Source organism: Hyperolius riggenbachi, chromosome 3 (genome assembly GCF_040937935.1).
Source record: "Hyperolius riggenbachi isolate aHypRig1 chromosome 3, aHypRig1.pri, whole genome shotgun sequence".
NCBI lineage: Eukaryota > Metazoa > Chordata > Amphibia > Anura > Hyperoliidae > Hyperolius > Hyperolius riggenbachi.
Window position 1 is genome coordinate 427,631,964 of NC_090648.1, and position 13,355 is coordinate 427,645,318.

The 13,355-nt window shown below is 46.2% G+C and overlaps 1 protein-coding gene across 1 annotated transcript in view; it reads left to right on the plus strand.

Moving 5' to 3' along the window:
- RASSF8 (Ras association domain family member 8) overlaps positions 1-13,355 on the plus strand; it is a 101,895-nt gene that overhangs the window by 69,138 nt on the left and 19,402 nt on the right. The window lies entirely within an intron of this gene.

Here is a 13,355-nt window from a genome sequence, read left to right on the forward strand (position 1 = left end):
GACATGGCAGCACAGGGATACTGATAGGTGCAGGCTGGGAGGAGGAGACTTGGCAGCACAGGGACACTGATAGGTGCAGGCTGGGAGTAGGAGACATGGCAGCGCAGGGACAAAGATATGTGCAGGCTGGGAGTAGGAGACATAGCCTGCACCTATCAGTGTCCCTGTGCTGCTGAGTGGAGGAGACATGACAGCGCAGGGACACTGATAGGTGCAGGCTAGGAGGATGAGACATGGCAGCACAGGGACACTGATAGGTGCAGGCTGGGAAGAGGAGACATGGCAGCACAGGGACACTAATAGGTGCAGGCTGGGAGGAGGAGACATGGCAGCACAGGGACACTGATAGGCGGAGGCTGGGAGGAGGAGACATGGCAGCACAGGGACACTGATAGGTGCAGGCTGGGAGGAGGAGACATGGCAGCACAGGGACACTGATAGGTGCAGGCTGGGAGGAGGAGACATGGCAGCACAGGGACACTGATAGGTTCAGGCTGGGAGGAGGAGACATGGCAGCACAGGGACACTGATAGGTTCAGGCTGGGAGGATGAGACATGGCAGCACAGGGACACTGATAGGTGCAGGCTGAGTGGAGGAGACATGGCAGCGCAGGGACACTGATAGGTGCAGGCTAGGAGGATGAGACATGGCAGCACAGGGACACTGATAGGTGCAGGCTGGGAAGAGGAGACATGGCAGCACAGGGACACTGATAGGTGCAGGCTGGGAGGAGGAGACATGGCAGCACAGGGACACTGATAGGTGCAGGCTGAGAGGAGAAGACATGGCAGCACAGAGACACTGATAGGTGTGCAGGCTGGGAGGAGGAGACATGGCAGCACAGGGACACTGATAGGTGCAGGCTGGGAGGAGGAGACATGGCAGCACAGGGACACTGATAGGCGGAGGCTGGGAGGAGGAGACATGGCAGCACAGGGACACTGATAGGTGCAGGCTGGGAGGAGGAGACATGGCAGCGCAGGGACAAAGATATGTGCAGGCTGGGAGGAGGAGACATGGCAGCGCAGGGACACTGATAGGTGCAGACTGGGAGGAGGAGACATGGCAGCACAGGGACACTGATAGGTGCAGGCTGGGAGGAGGAGACATGGCAGCACAGGGACACTGATAGGTTCAGGCTGGGAGGAGGAGACATGGCAGCACAGGGACAAAGATATGTGCAGACTGGTAGGAGGAGACATGGCAGCACAGGGACACTGATAGGTTCAGGCTGGGAGAAGGAGCCATGGCAGCACAGGGACAAAGATATGTGCAGACTGGGAGGAGGAGACATGGCAGCACAGGGACACTGATAGGTGCAGGCTGGGAGGAGGAGGCATGGCAGCACAGGGACACTGATAGGTGCAGGCTGGGAGGAGGAGACATGGCAGCACAGGGACACTGATAGGTGCAGGCTGGGAGGAGGAGACATGGCAGCACAGGGGCACTGATAGGCGGAGGCTGGGAGGAGGAGACATGGCAGCACAGGGACACTGATAGGTGCAGGCTGGGAGGAGGAGGCATGGCAGCACAGGGACACTGATAGGTGCAGGCTGGGAGGAGGAGACATAGTAGCACAGGGACACTGATAGGTGCAGGCTAGGAGGATGAGACATGGCAGCGCAGGGTCACTGATAGGTGCAGCTGGGAGGAGGAGACATGGCAGTGCAGGGACACTGATAGGTGCAGGCTGGGAGGAGGAGACATGGCAGCACAGGGACATCCATTTATGGGAACAATTGATGATAAACTTCTGAATACTGATCACATCTGTGGAAAATATTGTACCATTAATGGGCACCTTTAAGCACTGTACACACATCCAGTCTTGATTGGCCAATGATTTACCAATTTTACATCCTCCATGTAGTATGAGGGCCAACAGATTTTATATACTACTAATAGACTGTGTAGGTAAACTCTCCTACCTTACTACATGGAAGTGGTAAAACTGGCCACTCAAGGATTGGCTGTATGTACTGTACTTGGCTTAACACTTTTAGGGATAGCCAAGCACCACCTGATCTCTGCAGTGATTTGACTGATGTTTGCTTCCAGTGATCAGGCAGAACAAGTGTTAATGTGAGCGATCATGTGACTGGGCAGCTAGCGCTCATATGAGATGTCTTTCAGGGCTGCAGCACAGACCTCTGGGATACAGCACAAAGATCTGCAGCTCTGCTAACCATGGTTGTAATTTTGTGTTTTGTCTGGTAAAATGTATTTGGAGGAATGCAGCCAGTGGCAGGAGAGGCAGATGGTATCCACATTTCCAATGTGAGGCTTTGTAGTAACAGATGTTAAAGAGACTCCCTTGTGATCTTCTCTAAAGTCTGGAACAGCGGAGCAGCTCAAGGTCCAGTCAGGCTGAAATCCGAGGGTTTAGTCCAGGCTACAGGAGGCTGAGGAACCTAAAGCCCAACTCCAGACCAAATGTTTCCTAGTCCTGTGCAGCTCTAAGGGGCACGGCTTGTATTGCTCTCCTTGATTAGCCAAAGCTCAGTTAATAGCCCTCCTGTTTCCTGCTGCACTGACTAGTAGAGCTTCAGGCTGTGATCTTCTGAAACAGTTGAGCTCCACCCCCTTACAGCCAATGATGGCGTACAGCCAAGAAGTAGTAGCAGCAGCCCTGCCCACAGAGCCTGCGGTTTACTCCCTCAGCTCAGCTTCTTCTGCTCATGAGAACACATTTTTGAAATGGGATATTCAGCTGCAGAAATGTGTTTGACACACAGAGGCATCTGGGAGCTTTGAGGAATCGGTGGGTTTATTTAGATATTGGACTGGATATGGAGTGTAAAAGGCCTTCGTCTCTTGTCAGGTAGTGGCTATGAGGATATAAAATGCATACCCCCCAGCACTATTACTCACAGATATTTGGGATGGAAAATAAGAACTGCTTCCAGTTCAAATCTAATTAAAGAGAACCTGAGCCGAAGTTTGGGTAAAAAAAAAAAAAAGAATACTTATCAAAGAAGAGGAAAGCGTCTCGATACTTCAGAGGCTTACCGTGTCCTCGTTGTTGCTGCTTGCTGTGACCTTCCAGAAGATACGGGTTGCTCTTCTCATCATGCACAGGGTTGGCCGTGCCTGCGCAGTAGCAAGACGTCTCTCCGGCTTACTGCACAGGCTCTGCCAGACTCATGCAGGTGTATTCAAGCCGACAAACCTTTGTTGATTGCTTCAGTGAAAAGGGGGCTGTGCTCATCAATGAAGGACAGCGTGGGAAGCCTCCACAGGATTTAGAGGCAGAAGATATAGCAGCATAGGGTCGCTGATAGGTGCAGGCTAGGGGAAGGAGACATGGCAGCGCAGTGACAGGATGATCTGAGCAATCGATAAGAACCTTCAGGTAAGTACGTGTTTCTTAACCTGAGGTTTGCCTTGGTTACACTTTAAGCCATAGATGCGCCCCAGACATGTCTATAGCACAATGCAGCCCGACACTCATGTACAGATGTGTAGGATGATCTCCATAAGCAAAATAAAGATGCCATAAAAATCTGAGGTCAGTTTACAGAAGAGGATAACTATTAGAGATGGTCAATGAGATGCAAACAATGCCAGCTTGCATACAAATCGTATGCAGCGTGACATTAGGCCAAGCATAATTGGCAGGAAATTAATTTGGCTGGTTTAGAACTTTTAAGTTAACAGTTGCAGGCTATAATTATGTAGGTAGTAAAAATAATACCTTATATTGGCTAACTGATAGAGTTGAATTATACAAGCCTTCTGGGATGTAGTCCCCTTCTTCAGGCATATTTCCAGATGTTAGCTGAAGTACTGATGCAGGTAGATAGTAAACACGAAGATGACAGATGTGCTGGTTACTGTTTATCCGTTAGGATCTAATTTTTAAACCATTCCATGTCCTAAAAGGTTACTGGATTTTCAGCTTGAATTTCTGTGGCTGGGGATACAGATTGAGGTTCCTGTTTGAGCCATTTGCCTGAGAGATGATGAACAGTGAGAGGGAAGCTGCTGGAGACGTCTTTGATTACATTAGACTTGGCAGACGTTCCCGCTGCTAATTTTCCTTCCCTTGTTAGGGCACAGAGCACGGTTCACCTGTAGTGCTCTCAGTGATATCACCGGCCCCCATATTCATACACCGTAATCGCTGGTCATATAAGGGGGATCGGAAATCACATTGTGTCACACCCAGTGCAGACCGTCCATAATGCACACACAGGACTCCCCGTCCTTAAAACCCAACTTCACATAATTTTTTTTTTTTTTTTTTTTTTTTTATGTGCATTTAGTATTACCTAATTTGAAATAATACACTTTATAGAGAATTTATGTGTAAAGCAAACCAAGTAACACCTGACAAATCTGGCTTTGCAAATTTGGCCTAATTGGCTACCCACGAGACATAGCTCATGCAAATATGCATCTGCTTTCGCATGCTAAAGTTTGCAGGGTTAAAACCAATACTGCAAATCGGTTGCCCTGCGGGAATTAGTTCATGCGATATTAGCACTATCCAGGAGCGCCACGGGGAGGCTTCCCAATGCCCCCATACAACCAAGGTGCCACGGGGCCCCAAGCTCTCTCACTGCCTGGAAACTACAGCGGCATCCCGGAGGGGGAGGCTGGGAGGTGCAGGCGACTCCCCCAAGCATGAGCTAATTCCCGCAGGGCAACCGCTTTGCAGTATTGGTTTTAACCCTGCAAACTTTGGCATGCGAAAGCAAATGCATATTTGCATGAGCTATGTCTCGTGAATAGGCAATTAGGCCAAATTTACAAAGCCAGATTTGTGAGGTGTTACTTGGTTTGATGCACACATAAATTCTCTATAAAGTGTACTAATTTGAAATAAGTTGTGCATAATCAGTGTAAAGGTGCGTGCACACCTTTGATAGATGTTGCCTGTTGTTGATCTGGACCTGATCCCCTAGGGTGACAGAGATGGGCCGTGTTGCACATATGTGTGCCAGCTGTGTAGCTGACGACGTGCTGTGTAGCTAAGCGGACAGAGGGGCTACAAGTGGCACGTGCGTGACATCACGTGGGGGAGGGGTGTGAACAATGGGATCGGTGTCGCTGGGGGTGAGCAGATCCTCCCAGCGAATTGCTTGGGGGTCGCTGGCTGCCATACACACAGTATGAGGAGGATCTGTAGTTTTTTCAAAAGTAAAAAAAAAATATCTGTTGCACCAATTAAAATTGTCATCTCCTTAACCCTTTCCAATCCTATGGCCTTTTCCAGCATATGAAAAATGGCTGTCGCTAGGTGGCGCTGCTCCCGGAGAAAATTCAGCACAGTGTCCGCCTCTTTAGATCAGTGTTGAACTAATGTCCAGTGGGCACATTAGGGCTGATCACCTAACCACTAGGGGGGTCACCCTATGTGGATAAAACTCTCCAGCACCGTGCTGGGCTGCATACTTACGCTGGTGTGAATGCAAGGGGCAGAGCTACAGTGAGCAAGTTGTGCCAGCCCCGTCCCCACCCCCTGATGCAGGGTCGCCTCTGCATCACTCTCTGGATCAGAGGGCTTAATCTCTCAGGCCACAATTCAAGGTTGAATGCTGTACAGAGGCGTCCCTAACCTAGAGACTAGTGATGCATTCGCTTGCTATGGAGGGCAGAGGAGGGCCGATAGGATGGTGCACAACTGACTGGGTGGGAGGAACAGTGCCCTTGTCCAAGCTCCTCTGCCAGCTGAATTGCTCACCGACACAATGAGGGTGAGCCCCATCTACGTACCGGCTCTCTGATACAGGCTTCCTTCCCCATCCATAGCAGTGTTATTGTGGTCACTTGTTATGGGTGGGCGGAGCCATAGTTATAATTAGGGGATTGTTGTGGTCGCCTCATTATAGGACATCCAGCAGATGGGCACCCTGGTTGTGAAGGGTCACTAACGGGGGAGGAAGTGTGAATACTGGAGAGCTCTATGAATTATAGTTGCTCTCCTAGGTCTATAGGAATGCTTTTGTGAAGTTGAATTTTGATTTGTATATGTCTGTTTCCCATGAGTCAAGTGCAATTTAATTTTACAGTTGTTAGCCAGTGTTTAACTGTACGCATTTCATGGACAATATTCACATGCTCAGGAGTTTAGTTTCAATATTAAGGATTATTGACCAAAATGAACTATTGCGAACGGAGTATAAACCATTGCTTCAGCAGCACCCTAGCACCCAAAGCCTACTATTAATACACAAGCACAAACTGAGCAGACATATTAATGCAAAAAATATGCTAATATAGACACTAGTGTGTTTATAGGAGGGAGGGCAAGGTCCTCGAGCTGGCAAGTAACTATACAAAAATGTAAAGAAAAAGAGGCACCTCCCTAAATACATTAGAAATGTAATACTTGAACAAATAACTGGTGCATGAGGCCAAAAGTAAATGCAAAAACTAGTTCCGCCGAAGCTGCTGAGGGCGGAACTAGTCGGACGGGCGCAGGAGCACCCTTGCAGCCGTCCCCAGCCCTTGACACACTCTTTCATTTGGTAAGCCCTGTTGTTCTTCTCCTGCTCTTTGCCTCTCCTCGGTCTATCTCACATTGCACCTTACATTATTTTTTGGCTGACCATTCACAGCACTTGTATTTAAACCCACGTTGTTTGTATCAAACTTTTACTATTATCCTCTATGTTGTCTTATTGTCATCTGTTGTTGTTTCACTGTTTGCACATATTATGGATGCACAGTTCAGGAGATCTATTACCTCAATAACTGTATGTTCATCTTAAGGCTGCGTTTGCCCCTGTGGAGCTGTGATGTTGCAGCATCAACCTTTGATTACCCCATGATAGTTAATATTGGATGCTGCCATTACTTACATCGCTGCTCCCCAACAGACATACGCAATTTTCCACACGGATATATATTGTATTTTACTGTGCAGTTTTTTAAATGTTTACAGATGGGCATATGGCAATTATGATATTAGGGGCCCCTGGGCTGGGCATGACGTTGCCTTGCTTTTAATTGGTTTTATTGTTTTCACATTGGCTTCAATAAAGTGAGTTTTTGCATTTATTTTTGGCCTCATGCACCAGTTATTTGTTCAAGTATTACATTTCTAATGTATTTAGGGAGGTGCCTCTTTTTCTTTACATTTTTGTATAGAGCCTACTATTAACTCCTATATCTGGGCTGCTTCAGGTCTAGAAGACAAAATTGTAAAACCGTATTATCTGCCGCAGAACTTGACTTAGGAACCTGAAGTGAGAGGGATATGAGGCTGCCATATTTATTTCCATTTAAACAGTACCAGTTGCCTGGCAGTCCTGCTGGTTTTCTGACTGCAGTAGAGTCTGAATCACACACCTGAAACAAACCTATTTCACAGGCTAATCCAGTCAGACTTCAGTCAGAAACATCTGATCTGCATGCTTGTTCAGAGTCTATGGCTAAAAGTATCAAGAGGCAGAGGAACAGCAGGACAGCCAGGCAATGTGCATTTGGACTCAAAGCGCTTTGAGTCCTATGGGAGAAAAGCGCTATAGAAATTTTATTGTATTGTGTTATTGTATTGTTTAGAAAGAAAGAAATATGTTAGCCTCACACTAAGACCCACAGTGTTTCCAGTAGCTGAGATGTAGTTTTAAATAGATTTTCAAAGCATATTATAAGCAAGGAAAAGAAACAGTTGTGATCATCAATATAATTTTAAGGTATAATTAGCTGAATTATCATTCGTTTCCGATGCTTTCTATGAACGATCGGGACCACTAACAGATGAAAATGTTTGTCTGTTACTGGTCCCAAAACACTTGTTTCTGAGTGATTGAACAATTGATCGTTCGACAAATTGCATCGTTACTGGCTACCTTTAGTGATGCTTTTATTTAGGTCATTCTGGAGTTCCCCTTTAATGTTAGTTCATCATGGGACACCAGCCAGAGACAGGTGCGGAGAGAGGAAGGACGAAGCTGGAGCTCTCCAACAACACAGCAGTGTCTTCCTTCAATGTAAAATGAGTTATTTAGCAATTTTATGGCTGTGTAATATCTAGTAAAGAAGCGCAGGAATTGTCTCTTTTATTCCGAGCCCTGGCGCTTTGAACACGTGGGCATCATTATCCTGGCTGCCTCGCCACCATTTCCTGTGTCTAATCATTAAGAGGGATGAACGCACATCCCTTAAATAGACTGCCTGTCACACAGCTGTCTCTATTCAGGAGCACAGAGCGCTCTCTGGATGCCTCCAATGCCATTAATTCATTTCCGCTCTGACAGGAGCTGTGCTGAGTAACACTTCTACTTTCTGCTGGAGTTCTGAGGATGATTCACCACCCTGGCCTTAAAGTAAACCTGTTACTTGGGGGGGAAGGGGGGGGGAAACTTGCCTACATAGAAGGAAGCCTTTGGGTGGTCCAGAGGCTTCCCGATCCATCTTGGTGATCACCGCTGCAGTGCAGAACCCCTTCAAACATATCCAAAAAGCGCTTCTCGGATGTGTTCTTGTGGCCACGCTCCCCTCCAGGTATGAGCGCGGCTGTACTGCGCATGCTTATGGCTGCTCGTGCACAGTAAACCAAAGCTGCTCATTCACTGCGCAGGCGTGTCCGCACTCATGCTTGCGAGGGAACTAGAGCGAACTAGAAGCTGGTCCTGGTCAGCAGTGGTGGGGTCGAGGACGTGGGAGGCCAGTGGCGTAGCAATAGGGGATGCAGAGGTTGCAACCGCACTGGGGCCCATGAGTCAAAGGGGCCCTTCCTCAACCACATAATTGGCTCTTTATTGGTCCTGTGGTGGTAATGTTCATTTCCTTAGATGCTGTGTATAGTAGTAATCATTAACACACTGTTCTCCATCCCCTTCTTGCAACTCTATTTCTGTGGCAGGTTTTGGTGCGCGCTATCAGTTGTTATGTATAGAGTGCTTAGGGGAGTGGGGCAATGTAAAACGTGCACTGGAGCCCACAGCTCTGTAGCTAAAGCACTGGGCTTACCTTTACATGGGTGAGTATAATGTAACTCCCCCCCCCCTCCCCCCCCCATGTCGCGGTGGGGGGGGGTATAGGTAAGCAGTCTGTGGGCATTTTTAGGTTTATAGTTGATTTATGCTCCTCTGTCTGTGTCATGCAGTGACATAGTGTACAGTGATAGTCCCTGTGGATTGCTCCTCTCACAGTAGGATGTAGAGAGTTTTCTCTCATCCTCTGAGTGAAAGTCTGAAATTAGGTACATCAATTTCTTAAAGAAGGTGTCCCTGGTTGTAGTATATTTGGGGCATTGAAGCAGGAATTGATTCTCATCCTCGAGGGTCTTCTGCTCACAGTGTTGGCACAGTCTCTCCTCCCTGGGTTTGTATGTCTCTGTGTCCCCAGGCTCGATTTCCAGGTTGTGAGCACTAAGTCTGTAGACACTCAGGATTTGCCTCTCTTGAGAGTTTTGGAAAAAGTATGGGGCCAATTTGTATTCTCTCTGTAGAGACTGGTATATGGTTAGCTTCCATCACTCACTAGTTATCTCCCTCCTCAGCAACAAGTTTTTAATCATGAAAGTATCCTGATGTCCTACAGTTTTGCTGGGCTGAAACACATGCCTACAATAGTCAGCTGTCTCTTGTATTTATGTAAAACAAAACTCCATTTAGCAATCCTGAATGCATACATTGAACAAAAAAAAAACCCTTAGGCTAGGGTCACACTTGACAAAAAATACCAGTGAAAACGCACATAATGCTTCCCAATAAACAATCGCAGTGCACTGGGAGCAGTTGACCAAAAAAAACAGACACTGTTGCTTTTATTGCGCAGTGCGTGTAATTCCCCTGTTCTCAGCTGGCTGCTGAATAAGAATGATGATTCGAACGCGGAAAAACGCTGACAGTTTTCCACGGCTGCAAGTGTGACCCTACCCTTATACGTTGATACATAATTAACTTAAAGTCCATAAGACTCTGGTCACATGGCTGAAGGTAATAATCAGCCTTATGGGTGACCACTTGCACTATGTAGATCTTTGGGCAGACTGAGTGGGCGGAGCAGAAACCCTTCTCGCTGTACTGAAACTGCTGTGCTCAAACGTGGGTTGCCAATACCAGAATAACTTGTAATCAGCTACTTTAATTATTTTATTCATGAGAGAACTTAAATTGCAAAAGACTGCTGTGACACGGCTGCATTTTGTCATCAGGGTAAGAGCCTGTTGGGCAGAGTTAAAAAGTGCAAAAGCTAGCCTAATAGTCCTCTTAAAAAAAAAAACCAAGATCAGACTTGGACAGATGCCACAAGCCAGGTAGCCAGACCTCCTTAAAATATGTCAGCCTCCACTTCCCTCTTAGTTCAGGTGATCAAGAGGTATAATAAGTCACCGACCACTACAGAAGCAACAACTGCCAAGGGACACAGATACTCCCCCACCCCCCACCTCATCTATATCTTTTTTTGAGCGTCGGCGATTTTTAAGTGAAAAAACTTAATCACTCTGCAAAAGCGATTGGAGCGCCGGGAGGGGGGGGGGGGGGGGGGGAAATTGCGCAAAACGCGTCCGCCTGCGATTTCGATTTTAGATGTGACCAAAGCCTTAAGGATTCTTTAATCAGTACCAGTTGCCTGGCAGCTCTACTGGTATATTTGGCTGGAGTAGTGTCTGAATCCCACCAGAGACAAGCATGCACCTAATCGTTGACAGGAATTACGGAAACGCCTGATCTGCTGCATGATTGTTCAGGGTCTATGGCTAAGGCAAAGGATCAGCAGGATAGATGGGCAACTGGCATTGCTAAAGAGGAAATAAATATGGCAACCTCCATATACCTCTCACTTCAGCTTCCATTTAAAAAGTCAGAATAGTTAAAGGGTAACTGAAGTGACATGAGGAGGTAAACACAATCCTACTTAGAGCTAGGCTGTGCTCCTTTCTCACCGTAATGGTTAAAAATTCAAGAATCTTGAACCATAGTTTCTCTGCTGTTAGACTTCAGTAGAACTGTAAAGTAAAGCTGGCCACCCCTTTTTTTTTTTGTGGGTTAAAAGCGTACCTGAGTTCAGACATTTCAGGTTTCATACTTACCTGGGGCTTCCTTATGCCCCCATGAGGCTTGTTCCTCGCCGTCTCCCCCGGGTGGCTCCTGTCACCTGCAATAGTGCCCGAAAGTCTGGCTGAATCGTGCTTCATCGCACACAGGTGACACTGAGATGGAACAAGCGCATACATGATGCATGCCTTGGCTATACCCAAGAGATGTGTTCTGTTGTTATGGGGAGGAGGGACGACTGTGTGCAACCCAATAATCTGGCTTCCAGCACCAGGGTAAGAAGCGCAATAGTGTGTTTTAGGGGTCACTGTTGTTTAAAGTTGTGGTGTGCTGAGCTCAGGGGACCCCTGTACTCACTCTAGATCCATCATGAGCCATCCAACATGAGTACAAAGCTCCAGACAGATGGACAGTCTTTATAAAGCCATGATATGTCCATGGGGGACGTCAAAGAAACAATGGCTGATAACAAGTCTGCCATGCTAAAGTCCATGAGGTCACCAAAAGTGGAGATTTGACTTAATGGCGTATGAGAGAGAAAGTAAAGGCTCTATGCAAAGCTTACTTATGACTGGCCCTGGAGTTCTTACCTATAGCTGAGTACTCAGGTCCAGCGATGCCCCCTTGACGACGAGCGTTTAGCCACCACGTTACACGATGGGCACGAACGGGGAGTCAAGCGATTGCAGTATTTTGCACGGAGTCCTTGGTGATCTTAAAGCGGACCCAAACCAAACATTTTTTTTAATTAAAAATATTTAGTTGCACCATTCTGACACATACAAAGATAAATAAACACTCCTTCAAGCCTATGAGCATTTCAGTGCATGCTTTTCACCCTTCTCTTTTCATAACTAGGATTATACTGGCGGCAGCCATTAGCAATTCCTCCATTGCCGGACACCACCTACTTCACCAGTTTGCCGGATTTTGTCCCCGGCAATTTGAAAGGAAGGGAGAGGTTCCTCCAATAAATGTAAAATATTTTATATTTGTCTTCATGCAGCTGAAAAAAGGCTGCTATTTATTATTATTATTTAGAAAATTTTTAATTTGGGTCCACTTTAAAGATCTGACCTGCCGTGATGGTCATTATCGGCGTGCGTCAAATCATGTGCCTATACCCATGCCGCGAGATCGTGGAAATGACCACTTGTCACTCAAAAAAATTGCAGGTTGTTTGGAATAATCGTTGGGAAAATTGCGTGGTGGATACGGGCCTTAAAACATTTTGTTTTGGCTGGTTGATACGTATTAATTTAAAGATAAATTGGCACAACATTGTATATTGCCAAGGAGGCTGTCAGTGCAAGCTGGGCCTTGTGTTTTCTGGATTCCGCTGGTTGTCCATGTCTGCTCCAAGCTGTTCAGGGAATGTCTGTCTGCTGGCTGCAGGAATGAACACCCTCTTTAATTTAGAGTCACAAAGTCACGGCTGAGCCTGACAACTTTATAAACAGGTTGTAAAACCGCCCAGGGTCACCCAGAGACTTCAATAGAGAAAGATCAATATGTCCTTCAACCACTGACCTTTCCCTGGGAATTTATACTGCACCCAGATTAAAATGAATAAAAATGTCAACAAGGTGAATTTTTACCCATGTAGAAATCCAGCAGTTGTGGTATTAATAGTAACAGGAACAGAAACGAACAATCCAATATCTGGGATGTCAGTTTGGTCCGGAGATAACTGGACTCTGAGTAGGACAGCGTAAGGGCAATTATGTTCCACTGGGGTCTTCCCCACCTCCATTGTGGCCGCTGAAAACTCCTCTTTCCAGTGCTTACCATACAGTCTATCTTTCCCTTCTTTCTTTCTCAAGCCCCCTAAATAGCTTGCACTGTAAAGATGCCCACACATGTTAATTTTAGTTTATTTCAATTTGAAGAAAATAAACCAATCTTTCAGTTGATTGAGTTCTGAGGAAGTTGTTTTAGGCACCACACGTTTGAGATTGCCATCATTTCGTTAAAAAAAATAAAATTGTAATTTGCAAAAAAGTTGGTTGGATTAAAAAACCTTATTTAGTAATCCTGTTTTTCTAAATGTTTAATATAAATTCCTCTTTTAATATGGATTTTTCAGATTAAACATCTCTACATCCATCAATGTCTCATGCCATCATCATTCTCTGTTTAGCATTACAATTACCACTTAACACCACATTGCTACTTAAAGCTTCATTTAACACACTTTTTTTCTGCACTCCTTGATTCCTGCTTGGTATTTACTGAGTAGTTACACACAATTTTTTTCAGGTTGAGTATAATCTGACGATCTTGTCACATACCATACAGTTCTTGGTAACATTGATCTGAATTTTTCAACTATCCTTTGTCAAAAAATCGAAAAAAAAAAAGTTGATATTCACAGACAAACCACATTTTTGTTTTTCAAT